This window comes from Hordeum vulgare, chromosome 5H, assembly GCF_904849725.1.
Source record: "Hordeum vulgare subsp. vulgare chromosome 5H, MorexV3_pseudomolecules_assembly, whole genome shotgun sequence".
In the NCBI taxonomy this organism is placed as follows: Eukaryota; Viridiplantae; Streptophyta; class Magnoliopsida; order Poales; family Poaceae; genus Hordeum; species Hordeum vulgare.
The window spans coordinates 47,594,133-47,605,619 of record NC_058522.1 but is presented as its reverse complement, the minus strand read 5'-3'; positions in this window follow the sequence as shown (position 1 = coordinate 47,605,619).

The following is an 11,487-nucleotide window of genomic DNA, read 5'->3' as shown; positions in this document are numbered from 1 at the left end:
GGAGCTAAATGGGCTAATTATGTCATTGTTGGGGAAATTAAGGCAAGGAGAATATGAAAGAGGAGAAGAAAGAGGAGGAGGAGGAGAAGAAGAAGAAATAAAGAAGAAGGAGGAGAAGGAGGAGGAGGAGGAGAAGGACTAGAAGGTCCTTGGCCTTCTCCTCCTTCTCCTCCTCCTCCTCCTCCTCCTTCTCCTTCTTCTCCTCCTCCTTCTCCTTCTCCTTCTCTTCTCTTTATCTTCTTCTTTTTGTTCTTCCTTTTAATTTATCCTCTTATCCTCTTCTTGGAGCTAAATTAGCTAACTATGTCTTTTTGGAGCTAAATGGGCTAATTATCTCATTTTAGAGGAAAACAAGCTAAGTATATAATATTAATGAGCTAACCAAGGTTCTTATGCCATTTTGAGCTTATTATGGCATTTTGGAGCTAAATGGGCTAATTATGTCATTGTTGGGGAAATTAAGGCAAGGAGAATATGAAAGAGGAGAATAAAGAGGAGGAGGAGGAGAAGAAGAAGAAATAAAGAAGAATGAGGAGAAGGAGGACGAGGAGGAGAAGGACTAGAAGGTCCTTGGCCTTCTCCTCCTTCTCCTCCTCCTCCTCCTCCTCCTCCTCCTTCTCTTCTTCTTCTTCTTCTTCTTTCTTTTCATAGGTCCTATTTCTTCTCCTCTTCTCCTCTTCTTGGAGCTAAATTAGCTAACTATGTCTTTTTGGAGCTAAATGGGCTAATTATGTCATTCTTGGGGAAATTAAGGCAAGGAGAATATGAAAGAGGAGAAGAGAAACTTACTGTAGTGGTCATCAAGGAGGAGAAACACCTGGAGAAGGGTCGTGCTATGCCGCTTGGGAGTTATTCTGCAGAATAGATATTTTTCAATGTCTTAGTTAGCATGATGACACTCAATTATTAATACTAGTTTATAATGAAACTCACCGTGCCAATCGAAGAGAAGTCGGGCATCGGCGGAGGGACTTGACCGCTCTTCTCGCACAGACCCTGAAGAGTGGGTCGTATTAGTTAGTAATGAAACAGACATTACACACATGATTTGGCTAATGTGAAAAAAAACTTACCACAAAAAGCTCGTACAGGGCCCGTTGACCCGCCTCATTCCGGCACCTCTCCTCCTCAATCAATCGTGCCGTGGTATGGTCCCTCTCATCAAGAGCAGCCTGACTTGCCAATCTCTCTTTCTCAATAGCAGCCTCAAGAGCAGCCTGGCTTGCCAATCTCTCTTTCTCAAGAGCAGCCTGGTTTGCCAATCTCTCTTTCTGAAGAGCAGCCTGAAACACCATTCCTCGTTACCACAGTAATGATCTATGGTGACACACATAATGAAATGGATGAAAGTGTTCTTAGTCCGTACAACTAACCTTGATGGCAAGATCGACTAGCCATGGACGACACGTTATCTCAGGACAGCTGCTCGACTGGCGCGCCTTGATCTCCGGGAGAGTGAGTGGACAACGTATTATCCCATCTCCAATGGCTATCGAGCCATGGGCCCTCCCGCCACCAGATATCATCACCAGCTCTGGATCCAAAGGTTCCTGGCTAGGGTTAAAGTCATCCCCTTTCGTAGCCTTCCCCACGTCCCTGTATGCCACAAGCTTCTGGTGGGATGATATGTTGGTGAAGTTATTGGGATCATCCAGGTCAGACTCAGAGAATGCCTTCGCCTTATTGTACAAGGCAGTATGGGCCATGCCATAAAGGTCGTACAAGTGTGGCATCTCCGTCTAATTGTGATGCGCCTAAAAGAGAGGAACAAAATATTAGCATGAAGAATGAATTGCATGAATCATGAAGCAAATCACATACCAAGTTTCGTCCGAACTGAAGTAAGTTGGAGCTGCCTTGATAGTGTGGCACACCAACCATTTGGCTACGCCGATCCTTCGCATTCTCGTGGACGGCTCACCAGCTGCCTGTGCACCACTCATCAACCAACGCCTCCCAACAATCCATCTTATCCGCACACCATCTCGGGGGCACCTATAAGTTATTAGAAAGAATTTTGAGCGCTACGCCTATGAATGAAATCAAGAAAACTATGTAGAAGGACTTAAGAATAGGTAATTACCTTCATGTATTGCTCCTTCTTCAGAAACTTTCCGCGGCAATCCTTCTTCTGCTTCTTAATACCACGCGTGGCGTAGTAGTCTCGCATAGCCTGCGGCCGAGCCTCATGGCGTAAGTTCTGTAGTAACCGCCTACACTCGGCCTCGAGAACCCTGGCCGCCTCCTCCTCATATCTATCCTCACACCTATAGAAGGTCTGCAATCAACCGTGAAAACAGCGATTAGTACAATAATTAGCTATATTGTTAATTTTAGATTGTGTAAAAGGATAATTTACCCAAAAGCTCTTGATCACCATCTCGGCCCTCGTGTGGCACAAGACACCATCTATAATCTCCTCCGGCGGGGCCTGCGCAGCCTAGTAGTGCTCCGAGGAAAATCCTAGTGTAGGAACCTGACCCTCACCAGGCAACGTGACAAACCCCGGGAAATTTGTATGGCAAAGCACAACAAGGACGGAGTTCGGCCGGCGGACTCCAAGAGGGTGTACCCATCCCTTGCAGTATGATAAGGTCAACGCATTAGATATTTGAACAAACTTGAAGGAAAAAGCTAAAAAAAGAATAAATGTACTTACCTATCTCCTTCAGGTTTAATCATCGGCCTCTGCTCGCGGGTAGGCGGCACGACCGGGAGACGTGTACTACCACGCTTGTACACGGTGGCCCCGTCCACCTGCACATCGCCCTCACTATCCGTAAGCTCATCCCCACCATCCCCGCCCCCTGAGCCACCCGGACCCTCGGTCCAATCCGTCAACTCGGTTCGATCCGGCTAGGTCTCCCATCCCGGCCTCTCCACGTCGGGTGAAGCCTCCGGAACCGTAGTCTCGTGGGCCAAATGCACCTCAACCCGAGGCTGCTCCTGGACCGGAGTCTCATGGGACGAATGCCCGTCAACACCAGGCTCCTGGAACGGAGTCCCCGTAGCCTCCTCCGCAAACGGGTCGACCATTGTAGTCATATGCTCGGGTGAATGAGCTGGTGGTGGTGGCGAGGATGGCTCAACAGTCCTCCTGGATCTTCCGCGGCCACCACCTCTCCCTGTACCCTTCCCCTTCTTCCCTACCCGACCAGCACCTCTCCCAGTGGGCAATGCTGCCGACGAAGAAGAACCCACGGGTGGTGTCGACGGACTGTCTGCCAAGGCTCTACGGAGAGATAGGGGTGCAAGGGAAGTACCACCCCTCGTGCGGGGCGCCTGGGAAGAACCCGTCGAGCGATCTGGACCAGCGCCCACCATCTTTCAACACCTGGTGACCTGCCATGATAAAGATTAAAAGAAATTAGTACAACATAAAAAAAATTGAATAACTAACATGAATAATAATATGTACATGAATAATAAAGATTAAAATATATATAATTTAAGTTGTGAATCTTACAAACTAATAATCATCATCAATAAATGCATCATCATCATCACTATCACGCATGTCTTCATGAATGACGTGCTCGTCGGGTTCAACGGCGTGAAGTTTTGAAAGGCCTTTCTTTAATCGTTGAAGCATTGACAGGTCATCTGCATCAGTAACCTCTACGAGTTCCAGGTCTTCTGGTTCCGGCTCAGGGCTGGAGTCGGATTCATTGTCGTTGTCTACTTCCATGTTCTTGGGTGAAGCACGGCGGTTCTTGAAACGTTTCTTGGAAAGACGTGTTTCTTGGAAGAATTCTCCATCATATGTGTGTGGGTTAATGTGAGGTTCATAATCATGTTCATTTGGGAGAGGTGGTCTCACATGTGGCGGCACTTCATAAACAACATACCAACCTTCCAGATTCTTATCCGTTTGGCATGCCCACGGTAGATAGAAAACTTGGGTCGCCTGTTGAGCCGTAATATAGACATCGGGAACATCTAAATGGGTGTTTGGATTGATTTCGACTAGTCCTATATGTTCACGACTCCTTCTAGTCTCCTTCGGCTGGAACCAATAACATTTGAAGACTACGACGTTCGGTGGGTTTTCACCATAGAATTGAAGTTCATAAATTGCTTCAACTCTTCCATAATACTCGATAACACCTTCGCCGATAGCAGAGACACCACAATTTGTAGATTTCCGGTCGGGCATAGGTAGCTCTTTGCCAAAGGTACGAAAGAGATACCCGTTGATGTTGTATTTCTCAAATGAACGGACCTTATAGTCAAAACCATTAGCGACTTGTCTCAATTCGGCGTCCATAGACTCTAAATTAGCCTACAAGTTTAATACGAAACGATTGTTGCATTAGCCGCAAGTTAGACCAAGAAATGAAATGGTCCATTATTGATAATTACCGTTTGTTTGAACCAAGAGATGAAACCGGGATAGCTGCCTCCTGTCTTTGACAGAAGCTCATACTCTTCAACGGAATCATTTTCGATCACCGCTCCATCCGAGAATTTGGCGACGTAAAGGTTGTTCGAAATATCCGGGAATAAGAGCAGTTCAAATGAATTAGAAGTTACGGGAAAATGTGCCGAGAACTCACTCGATGTAAGGCCGCACTTCTGTTAGGTTGTTGAAGATATACAACGAAATGTTCCGCCATTCTTCGACATCCAACGTTATTGGTTTTGAAGCGTCGGCTAGTGCGAGCTTCCCTTTGAATAGGCTGAGGTTGGACCCATCTTTTTTAGGGTCTGCATCATTGTGCCGAGGCTTCGGATTATGCAAATGATGATTTTTGGCTTCGTAGTGTGTTGTCACAAAGTTTGCCACCTCCTCAGTAATGAATGCCTCAGCCATCGATGCTTGAATTCTACGCTTATTTTTACATTTAGCTCGAAGGGTCTTCTGCATCCTCTCAGTTACATAGCACCAACGATCTTGCGTGGGCCCACCCAATCTTGCCTCGGTCGGTAGATGTAAAATCAAATGTTGCATTGGATTAAAGAAGCCCGGTGGAAAGATCTTCTCTAACTTGCACAACAACTCCGGTGCAAACTCCTCCATGTCTTCTACCACGCCAGGCGACAATTCTTTCACACAAAGAACACGGAAGAAATAGCTCAGCTCCGCCAGTACTAGCCATTCATCCTCAGGAATAAAGCCACGTAACATCACCGGTATTACCCGCTCTAGCCATATGTGCCAATCATGACTCTTGAGACCAAAGATTTTTAATATTTCAAGACTCGCTCCCCTCTTTAGATTCGCTGCATACCCATCGGGGAACATCAAGTGCATTTTGACCCACAAGATAATTTCCCTCATAGCTGGCCTTCCAAGATTGAACCAGGCCTTTGGCTTCGACCACTTCTGCTTTCCTTTGCCTTCTCGCATGTTTTGTAACGGTCTATGACATAGTGTCTCTTGATCGACTCTAGCCTTAGTATTATCCTTTGTCTTCCCATCTATGTCGAACAATGTACCAAAAATAGCCTCTCCGATATTCTTTTCAGTGTGCATCATGTCGATATTGTGTGGAAGAAGGAGGTCTTTGAAGTAAGGCGGATCCCAGAAGCATGGCTTGTGAGTCCAGGCGTGTTTTGAATTATACCCCTTGAAATACCCTGGACGCTGTGGATCAGGCTCGAGGGCGTTTAACTGATCTAGGATCTGTTGGCCTGTCAACGCGGGTGGTGCCAAGTTTTTTGACAACTTTACCTTTGGTAAAGTTCTTCTTGTCTTTTCTGAACTGATGGTCAGGATCCAGGAAGTGTCTATGCAAGTCAAAGCAAGAATACTTCCGACCCTCCTGCAACCAATGAAACTGAAGAGTTGCCTTGCATTGGGGGCACGGGAACCTTCCATGCACACACCATCCAGAGAATAGCGCGTACGCTGGCAAGTCATGCATAGAGTACATGTACGACACATGCATTTTGAAGTTTTCTTTTCTAGCGGCATCGTATGTCCTGACCCCATTATCCCAAGCTTCTTCCAATTCATCCTTAAGCGGTTGCAGGTACACATTCATATTCTTCCCCGGATAATTGGGCCCGGGAATTATCAACGCCAGAAATATGTTCTTTCTTTGCATAATCTTCCTGGGGGGAGATTGAGTGGAATAACAAATACAGTCCAACAACTGTATTGGGTTGCCGTCATGCCGAAGGGATTAAAACAATCTGTGGCGGCGCAGACTCAAGGATTCCTTGGATCTTCCGCTTTATCCTGATGCAATCCATCGAAATGTTTCCACGCTTCCCCATCCGATGTGTGTACCACCATCTTATTCCCATCTGCATCTAGTTCGATTCTTTTGCCCAATTTGTGCCATGTCATTTGTCTGGCTGTCTCTTCGACCATGAAAAGACGTTGAAGTCTTGGTACGATTGGCATATACCAAAGAACACTAACTGCGATTTTAGTCTGCCTCTTCTCACCCATACCGTTGTCTACCACAAGATACCAACAAGACTCGCAATTGGGACAATAGTCCAAGTGTGCATACTCCTTCCTAAATAAGACACATCCTTTCTCACATGCATCTATCTTCTCATAGGGCATCTTAAGTACACGAAGTATTTTGTCCGACTGGTACAGGTTTGCAGGCATGACATGGCCTTTGGGTAGGAAGCGTCCAAATAGTGTCATCATCGCGTCGTACCATTCTCTTCCCAAGTTGAACTGAGCCTTCAGAGCCATTACTTGTGCAATTGCGTCCAGCTGACAGAGCTCAGTGTGCTCATGGAGAGGACGTTTTGAAGACTCCAACATTTCATAAAAGGCCTTTGCAGATTCCTCCATCTCATCTTCCGAATCCCGAGCATCATCAAAGTCTTGCACATGTCTTCGATCCCTGTACCATGCTCGTCCGTGCGACGACGGACCACCTCAGCTCTTGTGCGTTGTATAGACTCACCATGAAATGTCCACACCGTATAATTAGGCTTAAAACCCCTCCTCTGCAGGTGTTTAATCATTACAGCCTCTGTCGTCTTTTTATAGTTGTCGCATCCAGGACATGGGCAATAGTTTCTTTCCTGGCCATTTGAGAATGCGGCTTTCACAAATTCCTTTGTTTTTACAAACCATTCTTTCATCATCTCTTTATGACTAGGGTGACCGGTATACATCCACGCACGATCACTCATCTTGCCTAGCTACTAAAGACAGAAGAAATATATTTATATATAATTTAGCATTTATATTCATCAGTTAATCAGGTTCGCCATTTTTATTACGTCCAGGCAACCTACACGCTAATAGGTAAAGATAGGTCCTAATCCCACCCGAGTATGTGTAGATTGGGTTCGTTTTCCCATGCTCTGCTCCAGATCCAACGCAATATTTCGGCAGCACCTCCCCGCTGTTCTCCTGATACACGTCTCCGCAATAAACAGAGAGGATGTGCATCCGGAGAACAATAGGGAGGCACTGACGAAATTCCGCATCGGATCCAGAGCACAGCATAGGGGAAAACGAACCCAATCTACACATACTCGGGCTGTCCATGGATAATGTTGGACAATTCGAAAGGATGGCGGTTATAAATATGCAAAGACATGCATATTTATAGATGTCGCCCTTTCGAACAGGAGACGCATACTGGTCACGCATACAGATAAATTAATTTAATTCCCTAAATCTATAAAGTTTCATCCAGAAACCGAGCCACAGTAAATGAAGGGGTGGGGAGGAGATGAAATTTGTACTGACCCACGAATGCAGGGGCGGAGCTCGTACAACGCACGGGCAGGTCTTCTCACAGCAGACCTCACAGCGACGAGACAACTATCACATGTAAATCCACCCGATCAACACAAATATTCTAATTATGTCATTTTAGAGGAAACCAAGTTAAGAATATAATATTCATGAGCTAACCAAGGTTTTTATGCCATTTTGTAGCTAAATGGGCTAATTATCTCATTGTTGGGGAAAATAAGGTAAGGAGAATAAGATAGAGGAGAAGAAAGAGGAGGAGGAGGAGGAGAAGAAGAAATCAAGAAGAAGGAGAAGGAGGAGGAGGAGAAGGAGGAGAAGAAGGAGGAGGAGAAGGTATTCTTCTTCTCTTCTTCTCTTCTTCTTCTCTTCTTCTTCTCTTCTTCTTCTCTTCTTCTTTTCTTCTTCTTTTCTTCTTCTCCTTCTTATTTTTTTCTTCTCTTCTTCTTCTTCTTCTTCTTCTTCTTCTTCTTCTTATTCTTCTTCTCCTCCTCCTCCTCTTCTCCTCTTCTCCTCTTCTCCTCCTCCTACACTTCTTCTTCTTCCTATTCTTTCTATTAAGCTAACTAACTAACTAACCTAACTAACCAAGCTAACTAAACCTATCGCTAAACCTAGATAGCACTAAACAGCAAAAAAATTAACAAAAACAGAATCTACCACTAAGTAACTAAAAAAGAATCTAGCTACCACTAAATACCAAACAATAAAAAATCAACTTCTTCTTCTTTTTTCTCTTCTTCTCCTTCTTATTTTTTTCTTATTCTCTTCTTCTCTTCTTCTTTACTTCTTGTCCTTCTTATTTTTTTTCTTCTCTTCTTCTTCTCCTTCTTATTGTTTTCTTCTCCTCTTCTTCTTCTTCTTCTTCTTCTTCTTCTTCTTCTTCTTCTTTTTCTTCTCCTCCTCCTCCTCCTCCTACTCTTCTTCTTCTTCTCCTCTTCTCGTCCTCCTCCTCCTCCTCTTCTCCTCTTCTCCTCCCCACCTAACTAACCAAGCTAACTAACTAACCTAACTAAAACTACTAACCTAACTAAATCTACCACTAAAACTACTAACAATAACAACTACTAAAACTACTAAAACTACAAAAAAATAATGCGGGTGGGGGTGGGGGTGTTGGGGCTCAACGGGAGGGGCGGCTGTGGAGGGGCCGGGGTGGCGGGGGTGGCGGGGCAGCGCCGGGGGCGCCAGGGGCGGCGGCGCGACGGTGGTGGGGCAGCGGCAGCGGGGGCGAGGTGGGGCAGCAGCGGGACGGTGGTGGTGGCGCGACGGTGGTGGCGAGGACGACAGGAGCGGCGGTGCGACGGTGGTGGTGGCGGCTAGTGGGCGTCGGGGATTGGGAGAGAGAGAGGGGCGCGCGCGGTGAGCCGTTACAGAGAGAGAGAGGGGCGGGGTGGGGGGGGAGGAGCCGTTAACGGAGTTAGCGCTTTGCCGTCTGCCGGCGGACGGCAAAGAGTCTAGACTCTTTGCCGTCTACCTCCGGACTCTTTGCCAGCCGCTAGCAGACGGCAAAGAAGGGACTCCAGTTTGACCTAACCACCCCGCGGTCAGGTGGGCCCATCTACATCTTTGCCATCTGCCTCCGGACTCTTTGTCGTCCGCTAGCAGACGACAAAGATGTGACTGATGGCAAAAACACTCTATGCTATCAGCCTGTGCTTTGCCGTCTGTTTTGCTGAAGCTGACGGCAAAGACACTCTTTGCCATCAGCTAGCAGACGGCAAAGACTAGGCTGATGGCAAAAAACTGTTTTCCAGTAGTGGTGCAAGCATCTCGGAGTTTGAATATTCGCTTCAATGAGGTGATTAAAGCGTTTGGGTTCATACAGGTTTACGGAGAAGCCTGTCTGTACAAGAAAGTGAGTGGGAGCTCTGTAGCTTTCCTCATACTGTATGTGGATGACATATTATTGATGGGGGTTAGTATAGAGATGTTGGAGAGCATAAAGGCCTATTTGAACAAGAGTTTTTCAATGAAGGACCTTGGAGAAGCTGCATACATATTAGGCATCAAGATCTATAGAGATAGATCGAGACGCCTCATAGGTCTTTCGCAAAGTACATACCTTGACAAGATATTGAAGAAGTTCAATATGGAAAACTCAAAGAAAGGGTTCTTGCCAGTTTTGCAAGGTATGAGATTGAGCAAGACTCAGTCACCGACCACGGCAACAGATAGAGAGAAGATGAGTATTGTCCCCTATGCTTCAGCCATAGGCTCTCTAATGTATGCCATGTTGTGTACCAGACCTGGTATAAACCTTGACATAAGTTTGGTAGGGAGGTACCAAAGTGATCCCGGTATGGAACACTGGACAGTGGTCAAGAATATCCTTAAGTACCTGAAGAGGACTAAGGAGATGTTTCTCGTTTATGGAGGTGACGAAGAGCTCGTCCTAAAGGGTTACGTCGATGCTAGCTTCGACATAGATCCGGATGAATCTAAGTCACAAACCGGATGCGTGTATGTTTTGAATGGTGGGGCAGTGAGCTGGTGCAGCAGCAAGCAAGAAGTCGTGGCAGCATCTACATGTGAAGCGGAGTACATGGCTGCTTCAGAAGCGGCTCATGAAGGAATTTGGATGAAGGAGCTCATCACCGACCTTGGAGTGGTTCCAAGCACGTCGGTCCAATGACACTCTTCTGTGATAACACTGGAGCAATTGCCATAACCAAGGAGCCAAGGTTTCACCGAAAGACCAAGCACATCAAACGCCGCTGCAACTCCATCCAAGACCATGTCCAGAGTGGAGTAATAGATATTTGTAAAGTACACACGGATCTGAATATTGCACACCCGTTGACTATACCTCTTCCTCGAGCAAAACATGATCAACACCATAATGCTATGGGTGTTCGATACATCACAATGTAACTAGATTATTGACTCTAGTGCAAGTGGGAGACTGTTGGAAATATGCCCTAGAGGCAATAAAAAAATGGTTATTATCATATTTCCTTGTTCATGATAATCATCTATTGTTCATGCTATAATTGTATTAACAGGAAACAGTAATACATGTGTGAATGAATAGATCACAATGTGTCCCTAGCAAGCCTCTAGTTGGCTAGCTCGTTGATCAATAGATGATCATGGTTTCCTGATCATGGGCATTATATGTCATTGATAACGGGATCACATCATTGGGAGAATGATGTGATGGACAAGACCCAATCCTAAGCATAGCACTAGATCGTATTGTTCGTATGCTAAAGCTTTTCTAATGTCAAGTGTCTTTTCCTTCAACTGTGAGATTGTGCAACTCCCTGATACCGTAGGAGTGCTTTGGGTGTATCAAACGTCACAACGTACCTAGGTGACTATAAAGGTGCACTACGGGTACCTCTGAAAGTGTCTGTTGGGTTGGTACGAATCGAGATCGGGATTTGTCACTCCGTGTGATGGAGAGGTATCTCTGGGCCCACTCGGTAGAACATCATCATGAGCTCAATGTGACTAAGGAGTTAGTCACAGGATGACGTGCTACGAAACGAGTAAAGAGACTTACCGGTAATGAGATTGAACAAGGTATAGGTATACCGACGATCGAATCTCGGGCAAGTTCTATACCGACAGACAAAGGGAATTGTATACGGGATTGATTGAATCCTTGACATCATGGTTCATCCGATCAGATCATCGTGGAACATGTGGGAGCCACCATGGGTATCCAGATCACACTGATGGTTATTGGCCGGAGATTGTCTCGGTCATGTCTGCATGTTTCCCGAATCCGTAGGGTCAACACACTTAAGATTCGATGACGCTAGGGTTATAGGGAAATGTTATACGAGGTTACCAAAATTTGT